The sequence below is a fragment of the Ostrinia nubilalis genome, chromosome 30 (genome assembly GCF_963855985.1).
Source record: "Ostrinia nubilalis chromosome 30, ilOstNubi1.1, whole genome shotgun sequence".
In the NCBI taxonomy this organism is placed as follows: domain Eukaryota; kingdom Metazoa; phylum Arthropoda; class Insecta; order Lepidoptera; family Crambidae; genus Ostrinia; species Ostrinia nubilalis.
In genome coordinates this window covers 5370943-5385355 of record NC_087117.1, presented here as the reverse complement: position 1 = coordinate 5385355, position 14413 = coordinate 5370943, and the positions used below count along the sequence as shown (strand labels likewise).

General features: G+C 40.0%; 1 long non-coding RNA gene across 1 annotated transcript; it reads right to left on the bottom strand.

Moving 5' to 3' along the window:
* Positions 1 to 1701: 1701 nt before the first annotated feature.
* LOC135086157 (uncharacterized) lies at positions 1702 to 3412 on the bottom strand. Its single transcript, XR_010260311.1, has 2 exons — positions 2950 to 3412; positions 1702 to 2632 (listed from the first exon to the last, which is right to left on the bottom strand). It is a non-coding gene; the product is annotated as an uncharacterized LOC135086157 (long non-coding RNA).
* Between the last annotated feature and the right edge of the window lie 11001 nt (positions 3413 to 14413).

The following is a 14413-nucleotide window of genomic DNA, read 5'->3' as shown; positions in this document are numbered from 1 at the left end:
TAATATTTGAAAGTGTACGCCACAAAAAAATCCATTTGAGTGACCTAATGGACGAGTGCTTCATGCCTGAAATTATCAAACGAAAAATGGAACGTAAATGTCAAACGAAACGTCAAATTGACAGTTTTGACATACTTCATGTACTGAAAATTCTAACCTCAAAAAAGCAGCAAATTAATTGAAAATAGTTCAATAAAATGTCCAATAACCACTTATTCCTGAAGTCAGGATTTGTCAGGGCTCCGCTACAAAACGGGGTTGGCCGATATGTGTGTCAACTGCAGAGAATCGTGCTCAAATTCTGTAAAACTCACGGATCTTGCAGAGGCTTGAGGTAGGTAACCTATTTTGTTACATAAACAGTGATTTTTTTGTATTATTTATCAGCAGACTACTTACATTAACATTATATTTCACTGTTTATTACTGCTTTAAATACACACAATAAAAATTACGTAAAAAAGTAATAAAATTAAAATATTTTTTAGGGATTTTATCGAACAAGATTTAGTCGACTTTGCCAAACAAAACCCAGGTGTAGTTGTGTATCTGAAGCCTAGAAGACACCGTGGCCCAGTGGCCGTGGCCGAATATTGTAAGTTTTAGAATAATTTTCTCATTCTTGAACTTTTTTCAATATTTCAAGTGCGTGACAAAATGAAGCCAAATCCATAAATTCTGAAGTAATTTCAATAACTTTTTTGGTAGAAGGCATATATTTCTCGAATACAAAAATATCAAAATCTTTTCAGTGAACGGAGACCGAGTATGGATGAACTTAGCCAACAAAACACAGTCCGAAATCACGAAATGGATTGAAGTACTCCGTACCCAACAAGGCGACATCGCTTCCACCAGACTTCGGAAATACCAGTACACGGACCATCCTTCCATACAGGGTCCCTGGACTCCCTTTACGTTTAAAAACCCAGAGCTCAACACCGCAGTATTACCAGACCCTAAGTACGGTGCAAATGACAGATTACCGTTGTCCGCTACCGAACAGTTGAGGCTTATGTTTGAGCAGCAGAAGCTGAATGAGGGTGACGTCAAAACCGCTGAATGACATAAAGCTATTTTTATGAGGCAGATATTTGGTGGGAAATAACGTTCCTCAAATAGTTGACACCATAAGCCCTCTACCAGTCAATGGTAATATAGAAACATTACTTTGATCATTATTACCTTGAATTAGGCCCAAAAATAATGAAAAATGTGAACTTTCTTGTCTGATTAAGGTTTTAATAACAATCCTATTTGCTAGAATGTTACTAGATATTCCCTATAATATGCATTTCATGCCTTTTACTTGAAAACAAATTAAAATATTGATTTTTATTGCAAATAGCACCTATTGTATAAGATGTAAGGTTGACTTTCTGTTGTTTGTACATTAAAAACTTTGTCAGCTTTTTCTTAATATTGTTATGGATTTAAAACTAAGAAAGAATAGTACACAGTGTACTTTTACTGTAAATTGTAACATTTATTTGTGAAATTAATATTAGAGAAGAATGGTGTAGTTCACTACAAGTAATATACTTAGCTTTAGTTAGATATTTATAAAATTAAACGTTAAATAGTTTAGAATTTAAATGTGTACTTATTTATACCGACCCTTGTAAAATACAGGAAATCATTATTGTTTAACAATACACAGATTAGAAATAGTTACAGGATTTTAAAAATTTAAAGAAAGAAGACGATAGTAAAACTTTTTATTTATAGAGTTAACGAGTCTTAGAAGTAATTAACAAAAACTGTTATTCTAATAACAAATACTTGCTTCAAATATTAATACTTGACAAGATTAACTTAAAATAGGAAAAAAGATCGTTTGTAACTCAGGAACCTGCCACAGTTAACAACGTAAATAATATTTTTAATGAGCAATTTAAAAGGTAATTGCCCAGAAATTATCCATACATGCTGCTGGAGTAATATGTATGCTTGTGAAGTGCTCTTATACAAAAAGTTTTTAAACTTTTTGTATAAGAGCACTTCACAATTTTGGTTTCAAATAATATTGAAAATAAAAACGATCCACCAATCTCATCTCCTTGCATGTTTGGAATTTTTCATGTGTATTTTCAAATATCTCGGCGACCGAAACTTCTTTCCGCAGTGACATTTGTGCTCTTTGCCATCGTTGTAATGTACTCTGTTCATATGAATCAGCAAATACGACCGACTTTTCAACACAGACTGGCAGATTTCACATTGAGCTTTCTCACTGTGACAGTTTCTCATGTGCGTTGATAATGCATATTTACTCTTAAGTATAGCAGGACATAAGGTACATTTTACTTCAACTCCTTCTATTTGCCGACTGCCTTTGAATTTCTTGTTCATATGTATACTGTAGATGTGCTTACGTGCGTACCTCGCACATTTGAACACAGCAGAGCAAACGCTGCACTCGTATTCCTCCGTACCATGAACCTCTTTCATGTGGGAATGCCAAGTTTTGTACGTTTGGATTTTGCCACATATTTTACACTCATGCAGTTCTTTCGTTACCAGTGACTTCTTTCTTTTAATTGGGACGTTATTATTATCTTTCTGAATTATTGTTCCCAATGGTTCAATTAGGAGTCTTAAATGTTTCAAATTGTGCCGCAGTAGTGAATACCTGAAAAAGAAATTTTGTGTAAGTTTTACTGTTACCTTATTACTTTTTTTGACTCAACATTTAAAGCAGAATAATAATTCACAATGAGTACAGAATAAATTATAACAAGAGAAGAACAAAACAATCTTGTATTTTATTTTGATAAAAATGAGTCCAGAGGAGCTTAACAAGGTAACACTGGACACTACACATCTTAAATTATATAGCTTGCCCTACCACCACTCTGACACAAGATATTGGCTGGTGCTGAGGCGGAAGAAACTAAGTCAGCTTTGTCAGCTTCTCAACTAAGTTTTAAAAACTTTATTAGTACTAACCTTTCACAAAACTCCTCATTACAAATCGCACACGTAACCCGTGTGTACTGTATCAAATCTTCATACTCAACGCCATCGAATTCTACCTCCTCAGACTCAAAAACCTCAGTGTTTTCATCACCTATAAATTCAGTTTTAACTTCATATTCCCTGATTTGAGAGCTTTCCACTTCAACTTTTACTGTAACTTCGAAGTCTGGGCTCAAATAATCTGCAGGGTTATGCTCCTCTTTTTCCTGCTTTATTACCATTTCTGAAGGCAGCACCATTTTTTTTGCAATTTGTTTTTTGTTTACAGGTTATGTATTCACTGATTACTGGACACGTTATCTATTTTTATGTAACAGAGTCGATATTGAAAAATAGCACGTGTTTTGGTAAAAATGTGCAGTCGTATGAAGTAACAAAATTATTTTGCTGAAGAAAGCAGACACAAACAAAAAAATAGACGTCGCCAAATAAAACGTCAAATCTGACAACACGAACAGCTGTCTCAGCTGTCTGTCAATCTGTCATTTTTTTTTTATGGCAATCCGCGCTGTTTGCCCTGTACGTTCGCGCCCGTGCGCTTGGATTTGGTATCGGCCGATTCTTTACAAATTAAAATCAGGCCCAACTATCGGCCGACTAAAAGTCGGTGGTTTTTACGCGTAGGCTTAGGGTTTTACCATTAATTTATTATAGCTATACATTTTGTAGGCAAGTTGGAAAAGCCAGTGGATTTCAGTCCAAATGAAATGGATAAAGACCGCGCCATAGCAGAATAGAAACAGTGTGTAAAAGCACGGTAGTAAGAGACGATTAACGAAATTATGATTAGAAAATGAAAAACTTAGGCTAGATTAAAAGTATAAAAAATAAAACAAAATTTTAATGAAACAAAAGTGCTTTTTAGTTTTTATTAGTTAAGTACCTACCTAATAATATTATTGTGTGTTGTGTGTTTGATGCAACTTATGTATATTCTGTTACGTCTTAATATGTCATTATAACCCCTCCCCTCCCATACCTCAGGCACTGACTGAGTTAAGCGCTAGACCTTTATCAAATATGTGACATTCTGTCAGATAAACTATAGTTCCAAAATACAACTGTCCTATCCATGACCTATAGATGACCCACGCTGAACTGTCCCACCAAACTCAATGACAGGGGGGCGCTACCGTCGTTCAACTATATGGTTTCCAACATGGCAAAAATCGGAACCAGCGATCCGGTATTGACGGTGGCGCCCCGCTGTCAATGTCATGCATAGGACAGTTCAGTATTTTGGAACTATACCGATATCGCTTTTTGCCATGTTGGAAACCATATAGTTGAACGATGGTAGCGTCCCCCTGTCTTTGAGTTTGGTGGGACAGTTCAGTGTGGGTCATCTATATCTGCAACATAGCAGGTGCCGACAAAACAAATAAAACACAGAAAGGACTTAAAATAAAATTTATTTCATAGGAAAAATATATTTATAGCCTGACCAGGAACATAAAAACCCTGGCATAGAGGCGCTTCAATTGCATTTGATAGTGCAACACTGAGTACAGTCGTACATGTGTTAAATTAATAGGCTAAAGGACAATGTTCGTTCTCCATACATTGTTCGCCTAAGAACCAACAATTTTGACATATTACTACCCGAAAGCGAAATAATACGATTCTGTGTGTAAGAACAATGATTCCTGATGGACACTTGCCATAAAATTAATGATTAAGAATATTAAATCACAGCGATTTTATAATATGTCGTTTATGACAACATGGCGTCTAATGTATTGTGTGAATGTATGAACACCGATTCGCGAAAAATGTTTTGTATTGTCGTCACGCCGAGTCGCAGCCAAATAGTATAAAATAATAGAACAAGTTTTAGAAATACAACTCGGCATTCCACTTTTATAATATGCCCACATATTGCACGTAAATAAACAACATGAATCGTAGGTTGTTTCCACCCTTGTCATCTGACACATGAAATAAACTCCTATTGTATTATAGATATCGAAGCCGAATCGTATATAATAATAGAATGGGTTTTGGAGATCACTCGGGGTTCCACTTTTATAAAATACCTACATATTGCATAAAAATAACACGAATCATGAGTTTTCTTTTCACCATTTACATCTGACACGAGATAACAAACTCCTATCTCCATGACTACCGTCGTAGTCTATGCCAAAGACTACAATATTTTAAGCAAGAAGTTTCAAACCTTAGCGGCTACAGTAACCCCTGGGCCACATACATCATGATAACATTCGGTCGACACCGGAACGAAGTCTTGCGATTATGCAAAAAAGCACCGTATTCTAGTGCGGCTATATCACGTTAAACCGGGGTTTTAATTCGACTAAAGTCCTGACTAAAGACTGGAAGAAAATACGCCGCATTGTATGAGCACTTCGTGTTCGTTAAAGCGGCTTCAGATCTAGAGCCTACATAGTTTTCTTTCCAATAATATCCGCAAGTAGCGCTGCATGATTTTTACAACAAAAACGGCAATAGTTATTAAGGTGCCAAAATTATATGACTACTTTGGCACGGTATTATACACGTTCGAAGATGTCATTTTCATTCATTTCATCATCATCATCATCATTTCAGCCACAGGACGTCCACTACTGAACATAGGCCTCCCCCAATGACTTCCACATCGCACGGTTGGTACCGGCCTGCATCCAGCGCCTTCCCGCTACCTTTATCAGGTCGTCGGTCCACCTTGTGGTGGGTTGACATTGCAGAATATGACTTTTGATAGGTTCATCATACAATTCGGCGGGGATATCCTCACGGAGGAAGTTCGAAAAAGGGCGGAACAAGATCTTATAATAATGCAAGGCCGAAGCTGTAACGCGCGTGCTCCTACGTGTAATCCGGCGAGTATACAATAAATAGTAATGTCTGGTAAATAGTGGTAATACGTATCGTTCGTTCGTTCGTTTCAGCCGAAAAGACGTCCACTGCTGGACAAAGGCCTCCCCCAAGGATTTCCACGAAGACCGATCCTGCACCGCTCGCATACAGGCACCTCCCGCGACCTTCACCAGATCGTCGGTCCACCTAGTGGGAGGCCTGCCCACGCTACGTCTTTCGGCTCGTGGTCGCCACTCAAGAACTTTCCTGCCCCAGCGGCCATCAGCTCTACGAGCTATATGCCCCGCCCCGTCTATGTCTATATGCGCTACGATTACAGGGTATCATTTTGCATAGTCGCAAGACTTCACTCCGCTGCTGTCAAATCAATGTCGCATAATGTTATCGCAATGTGTGTGGCCCTTGGCCAAATCACAGAAGCCTATGCGAAGAAAGAGCACTTGAATGACAATGAAAATCAGGGTTACCATTTTATAAGATCTCCTCACTATTGAGGGTAACAAAGTAACATTAATAATCTAGCCATTAATTACATTTATTACCTATACGAGAAAGTAAAGCAACATGCGGTTTTATTTTAATTTGTAAAATATTTGTAACAGTTTGTTCTAAGTTTAGTTTTACAACAGTATTGCTGTTTCAGCTGTCACTGTGAAGCTTTGGGAAAATAAATAAATAGAAAAAATATTAACATAAATATTTATTTAAGTTTTTATGTTCATTATCAAAATATGCCAATTTAAGTTACACTGTGTGACAGTCTTTGACACTAAACAAACTCTTCAGCGTAATAATACCTACCTACAGGGCGTTTTTATAGTTACTCTTGCTGATGAAACAAGAAGGGTTGATTCTACTACTGAAATACAACTACTTTTCTTACAGGACCAATATCAAATTCTCAAAAAAATTCACATCCTCGTGATGGTGATAATTTCTATGGAGAGGTTTTTTTTTATATTCGGTCTCTTGGGATAAGTTATTCCATTTGAGCAGTAGAATTAATCCTTTTTATTTGATCACATATAAAAATAACACAAGTGTTTAGGAAAACTTCTTCTTTGGTATGGTATCACCACGGAGTTATAATGGCGGCAACTCTGTATCACTGACTTGTAACTTTCAAACAGTATGAATAATAAGGGCACCACATTGGTTTTCTTTCTGAAAAAAGGCTTTCACTTTTAGTACTAACCATTTAGCACTATTTCATCGAAATAAAAATACAATAAACGCACAGAAGACTGAAATTGAGTCAACTGACGTGACATTTATAAATTGTTGACATTATGACAGTTTGACAAGACTAGGGATTGAAAAAGTTTTAATTGAAAAAGTAAAATGACAATTTATTAAAACGATTCACAAGGATATAATCGATTAAAAATATTTATAAAATGTTCTGATACTTGCCTGTAGCGATTATCCAATCCTGGTTTCTACTGAAAAACTACCTCGTGGCAAGATTTTAATAAAATAATAAAATCTTTATATTCTCTTTCACAATGTATAAAAGTTCATTTGGTCTATTATTAAACATGTGCTATGAATGAGGGTTTTCGCGATTGAAAAATCCGCGAGATGGCAATACGTAGACGCGAGGTCCAAATGCTGCATGATTGGTGGATTTTGACATATCTGTCAATGTCATGTCAAAAATAACCAATCATGCAGCATTTGGACCTCACGTCTACGTATTGCCATCTGGCGGATTTTTCAATCGCGAAAACCCTCATTGGCATAGATTATGAGAGACTGGCAACTATACTAGGTTGATATATGTTTCTCTCACTTCAACTGGCATTGGATTCAACATCGGATTCTGACACTTTTACAGTTATGATACCATGAATATCAGTTTATGGTCCTTTTTTTTTTTATTTTATTTACGACCTTCGACCAGTTGGACACTTTAGATAGCTTCTTGTAATAGTGTCAATATCTTTTTAGCTTTTAACGCAAATCTAGTCTTCAAAGCAGTTTAATCGATTTATTTTATTTTCAAAATCGATATTTTATTGTCTATGATGGCCGCAGGAACATCACTATACATGGACTCCCAGCAATAAAGTACGGTAATGCCTCGTACAGATTTTATCGGCAAAAATTATGGAACTTGATAGGTTTTAGACCATGCCACGCACCAAAACGTCCGGAAGTTGTAATAGTATTATAGAATAAACGTTAAAAGACTTATTTATTTAATTTTTCAATGCTTAAGTGTCCATTAGAATGAAAGGGTGCTTAATGTATTAAAAAAAATAGAAAATAATTATGATGGGTTAATGTTTTTGGGCGGTTTTTAGGCGGTTTCTGACAATGTCCTTTATGTATCAGGATTCAGGATTACGGGCTAATTTGATATTTTCATAAATTAACGAAAAATATTATTAAAGGTAACCTGGTTTAAATAAATTAAATGAAACCATCAATCGAGCTAGTAGGATTTATTTTATTATTCATCAATAATCATATTCAGAACTTGAATATTCAACTGCAATGTCTGCTCATGAACGCTTCAAACTCGGTACTTCTTTTAGTCCAGTCATTACGTACATTCAAAAAAGAAAATGAATTTGCGCTTCTAATTTTTTAATATGTTGTAGGGGATACCTAGAAAAGCTTAACTTGAGATTGTCGACCAAGCTTTCCTAGGAGCTTTCGCCGCCATGTTGAAAAAAGGGGTAAAATTTGTTTTTCGGCAATAACTCGGCTATCCGATGAGACTCGAAAATTTTTGTAGGACACTTTTTGTAGCTTTCTTTGTGCTCTACAATAACGCCCGAACCATTTTTAGCGTATCATGCATCGTTATCGAGATATCGATCGATAAAGTAAAAAATTTTGGACACAAATTATTTCGGAATAATTAAATAATTAACGTCAGATACGTACAACATAACTTCGAAGGAAAGGTTGCAATCATATTCGACGGTTATCCGACTGATATGACACTCGCTGGAACGAAAACTTCGGAAAGAGTACGACGTTCGAGAAAAAACCAATCGCCGGAGTTCACATTCGATGAGACAACTACTCCAAAAGTTAGCCAGGAGAAGTTTCTCACAAGTGATCAAAACAAGAACCAACTAATACAAATGCTTTGCCGTTACTTAAAAAAAAGTAATTAAAAAGTAATTAAAAGTAATTAAATTTTACTTTTTACTTTTTAATTAATTATTTAATTATTTCGGAATTTTTCATATTTATTAAGACCCAAAGAAAAAAAAAGAAAAAAACAAAAATTGTGTCCAAAATTTTTGACTTTATCGATCGATATCTCGATAACGATGCATGATACGCTAAAAATGGTTCGGGCGTTATTGTAGAGCACAAAGAAAGCTATAAAAAGTGTCCTACAAAAATTTTCGAATCTCATCGGATAGCCGAGTTATTGCCGAAAAACAAATTTTAAGCGTTTTCCAAGATGGCGGCGAAAGCTCATAGGAAAGCTTGGTCGACAATCTCAAGTTAAGCTTTTCTAGGTATCCCCTACAACATATTAAAAAATTAGAAGCGCAAATTCATTTTCTTTTATTTGCCTTTTTTTCGGACGAAATGACTGGACTATTTCCCAATTCCATAAAATTCGAAACTTAGAAAGTGACAAAAAACTTTAAAATAGGTAGTTGAAACAGACTACAGCTAATTTTCATAGTGGACTGTACTATACGATAAACATGTCAGTCAATTTGACAACCTTTGTCGGAAACATTATTCAATGGAAATATTGTCCGAACCCTTAGTATTTCTCTTCGACAAATACATTAACACATAGTGAACCACTTTTCTTTCACGACTATAAAAATATTTTAGCAATTTAATTCACAAAATCAATTGCAAACATTTAAAATAAAGTTTGTTTACACTTTGACAACAATAGACTGACATGCAAGGTGACATGTCAATGAAGTTTTCAGTTACTGTTGCCATTAAAAGAAATTAGTACCATTAGTTTTCCGCAACATGGCGAGGGTTTTTATGTTCCTGGTCAGGCTATACATACCTATTTGACTTACATGCTACGAGTACAATAAGATTTTAATAAGAAAATGTACAATAAAACTTAGTATTACGTTACTGAGTTTTTTTTAATAATATGCATAGAACCATTAATTTTACAGTGCCTATAGCAGGGGTGGCCAACCGGTCGATCGCGACTATTAGTCCAGTCGATGGTGGCAAGGCAAAAAATACTACATGATTGTGTACTAAACTATGCTGTTTCATTTAGATTTCAAGAAGTATGTAAGTGGTAGATCGCCCAGGGTTTCGTTAGTATACAGTAGATCTTATGTCTAATCAAGTTGGCCACCCCTGGCTAATAGGAACTGGCAATTTAGAAAATCCTCCACGCAGATCTTACTAATATTATAAATGCGAAAGTTTGGATGTCTGGATGTTTGTTACTCTTTCACGCAAAAACTACTGCACGGATTTTGATGAAACTTTACAGTATTATTGTTTATAACCCAGAATAACATACAAGCTATAATTTATGACGATCTGTGACAGACTAAATTTCACGCGGGTGAAGCCGCGGGCAAAAGCTAGTAGGTAATAAAACTGTTAATCAACATGAAAGTACGCACATTATCGCAATTTGGTACAATAATCATCTGTAAATCTGCTCTTACAAAAGACTGGCGGAAATTGGCGTCTTTTTTTTTGTTTGGTCGATGGCCGCGCGAATAAAAAAAGACGCCACCTTCCATACAAAATCTGGCATTGCCATTTGAAGCCAACCAAAATGCGGAGACTTATGCCTGTTTTCACCATCAATCCCTAATTTTTAAGTGACCCCTATGAAAACAAAATTCCTATTATGTGTTACCACAGGGTTCACTTAAAAAATAGGATTGATGGTGAAAACGGGCATTAAATTGCCAGTTCAGTACCATCAATATGTCCTACCATTATCCTACTACTACATCAAATTATATTCTTATAGCCGTTCAGCGTTTTGACACCCAAATTGGCCAAAAAATTGACAACACAACCTTATTCCAATGAGGGTTTTCGCGATTAAAAAATCCGCCAGATGGCAATACGTAGACGCGAGGTCCTGTATCTGTCAATGTCATGTCAAAAATAACCAATCATGCAGCATTTGGACCTCGCGTCTACGTATTGCCATCTGGCGGATTTTTCAATCGCGAAAACCCTCATTGTAACAAGACGTGTTGCGAACTTTTTGGCTACTTTAGGTGTCTCGGACTATTTGACGCTGACTGTAAACCTCTACACAGGGGGGCTACTCTGAGACGTTGTTTACGTAGTTTCGGGTCTATCTGTCACCGTCACTCATGCTGGCACCTCGCATTGTGTGAGAGGGACGGCAACATTCGAAACTTCGGATAACGTTTTTCGGAGTAGCCCCACAGGCACGGATCTAGGGAGGCAAATCGGAGCGCCTGCTTTTTTTAGTTATCTCAAACACTAGAGAGGTGAAAAAATTTTGCCCCGGTTATAAAAATCATAGATCCGTGGCTGCACCTACAAAATTGCAAACTTTGACAATTTATTTGAATCTTATACTAAAACAGTAATACATTTCAAAATCAATGGAAGATTATTTAGTTTAAAGTGATTTATGATATTAGTATTGATAAAGGCTAATTTTTGTACATTAGTTTCACAATTTTACAATTGAAAAACGATTTAATTTGCAGTCTTTAAATATTAAAATCAAGAGACAGTGGAGTACTTATGATAATATTTTATTCATTTGACTATAAGGGCCCATGTACACCGTGTTTTTTTAGCCGACGAGCGTTTTTAGGAAATTAATGCCCGTTTTCACCATCAATCCCTAATTTTTAAGTGACCCCTATGAAAACAAAATTCCTGTTATGTGTTACCATAGGGGTCACTTAAAAAATAGTGATTGTTGGTGAAAACGGGCATTAGGCTAGTGAAGTTTAAAAGACATTAGTCTAGCTCGCAGTGCGTCCATCAGCCAAGTCTAGCTTGGGTTGCGCTTCTAGCCTAGCTCACTAGGTTAGTTTTACAGCGCGCCCCTAGCCTAGCAGGCAGTGCGCTCCTAGCCGAGCTGGCAGTGCGCTCCTAGCGTGGCTGGCAGTGCGCTCCTAGCTTAGTTTTACAACGCGCCCCTAGCCTAGCAAGCAGTGCGGTCCTAGCCGAGCTGGCAGTGCGCTCCTAGCCTAGCTCGCAGTGCGCTCCTAGCTTAGCTGGCAGTGCGCTCCTAGCCTGGCTGGCAGTACGCGCCTAGCTTAACTTGCGGTGTATTCCTAGTCTAGCTCGCGCTCCCTTTAGACACTAGCATAGCTCGCGCTCCCTTTAGACACTAGCATAGCTCGCGTTCCCATAAGACACTAGCCTGCCTCGCTGTAGCCACTAGCCTAGTTCCCTTAAGACACTAGCCTAGCTCGCGGCGCTTTCCCAAGACAGACTGCCCAGTCAATGCGCGCGGAGCCGGGAGCCGACACATGAGACACTAGCCTAGGTGGCGCTCCCTTAAGACACTAGCCTAGCTCGCTGTCGACACTAGCTTAGCTCGCTGCGCGCTCCTACCATAGCCAGCTTGGTCAGTGCGCGCGCAGCACGTCGTCGAGCTCGGCGAGCGCGCGCGAAGCAGCGCGCAGGCGGTCGGCTGTGTTAAGAGACTAGACTAGCTGGCGCTCCCTTAAGACACTAGCCTAGCCCGCACTCCGTTAAGACACCAGTCCGCGATCCCTCCAGATACTAGCCTGCCTCGCTGTAAACACTAGCTTAGCTCGCGCTCCTAGCCTAGCTCGCGGTGCTGTCCTACCATAGCCAGCTCGGTCAGTGCGCGCGCAGCACGTCGTCGAGCTCGGCGAGCGCGCGCGAGGCGGCCCGCAGGCGCGAGGCGTGCGCGCGGTCGCCGGCGCTGAGAGATGCGAGGCTCTGGCGGAGCGAGCGAAGCCGGGAGCCGACACATGAGACACTAGCCTAGGTGGCGCTCCTTTAAGACACTAGTCTGGTTCGCTGTAGACACTAGTCTGGCTCACGCTCTCCTAAGTTAGGAGTCCTAAGACACTAGCCTAGCTAACGCTCCCTTTAAACACTAGCCTAGTGTTCGCTCAAATACTAGCCAGACTACCTTAAGACACTAGCTCGCGCTCCCTTAAAAGCCACTAACTCGCGCACCCTTAAGACACTAGCCTAGCTTCCTTAAGACACTACTCTAGCCCGCACTCCGTTAAGACATTAGCCTAGCTCCATTAGACACTAGCTTAGCTCGCGCTCCTAGCCTAGCTCGCGGTGCTCTCCTACCATAGCCAGCACAGTCAGTGTGCGCGAAGCACGTCGTCGAGCTCGGCGAGCGCGCGCGAGGCAGCGCGCAGGCGGTCGGCTGACATAAGACACTAGCTTAGCTGGCGCTTCCTTAAGACACTAGCCTAGTTCTCTTAAGACACTAGCCTGGCTCCCATTAGACACTAGCCTGCCTCCTTTAAGACATTAGCCTAGCTGGCGCTCCCTTAAGACACTAGCCTAGCTCGCGCTTCCTTCAGACGTTAACCTAGTTCGCGCTCCGTTAAGACACAAGCCTAGCTCGCTGTAGACAGTAGTCTGGCTCACTGTAGACACTAGCCGCGCTCCCTTAAGACACTAGGCTAGCTAACGTTCCCTTCAAACACTAACCTAGCTTCCTTAAGACACTAGTCTAGCTCGCGGCGCTTTCCCAAGACAGACTGCCCAGTCAATGCGCGCGCAGCACGTCGTCGAGCTCGGCGAGCGCGCGCGAGGCGGCCCGCAGGCGCGAGGCGTGCGCGCGGTCGCCGGCGCTGAGAGACGCGAGGCTCTGGCGGAGCGAGCGGAGCCGGGAACCGACACATGAGACACTAGCCTAGCTGGGGCTCCCTTAAGACACTAGCCTACCTTCCTTAAGACACTAGCTCGCGCTCCCTTAAGACACTAGCTTAGCTGGCGCTCCCTTAAGACACTAGCTTAGCTCGCGGTGCTCTCCTACCAAAGCCAGCACAGTCAGTGCGCGCGCAGCACGTCGTCGAGCTCGGCGAGCGCGCGCGAGGCGGCCCGCAGGCGCGAGGCGTGCGCGCGGCCGCCGGCGCTGAGAGACGCGAGGCTCTGGCGCAGCGAGCGGAGCCGGAAGCCGACGTGTGAGACACTAGCCTAGCTGGCGCTCCATTAAGACACTAGCCTAGTTCGCTGTAGACACTAATCTGGTTCGCTGTAGACACTAGCCTGGCTCGCGCTCCTATCAAACACTAGCCTGGCTTCCTTATTAGCTGGCGCTCCCTTAAGACACTAGCCTAGCTCACTGAAGACCTAGCTCCCATAAGACACTAAGGGAGCTATCCCTTAGACACTAGCCTAGCTCGTTGAAGACACAGGCCTAAAGTCAAAGTCAAAAAGTCAAAATTTCTTTATTTGTTTAGACTAATAAATAGTTCTTACAAATCGTCATTTTGCTCTTAAGGAGCCTCTACATGTCTCATAATCTTTTTACCCTACCAGCGCTTCGAGACCAACATTTGGCAAGTGCTGGCCTAGCCCGCGCTCCCTTAAAACACTAGACAAACTCGCGCTCCCATAAGACACTAGTCCGCGCTCCCTCCAAACACTAGCCTACCTCTCCTACCATTATATA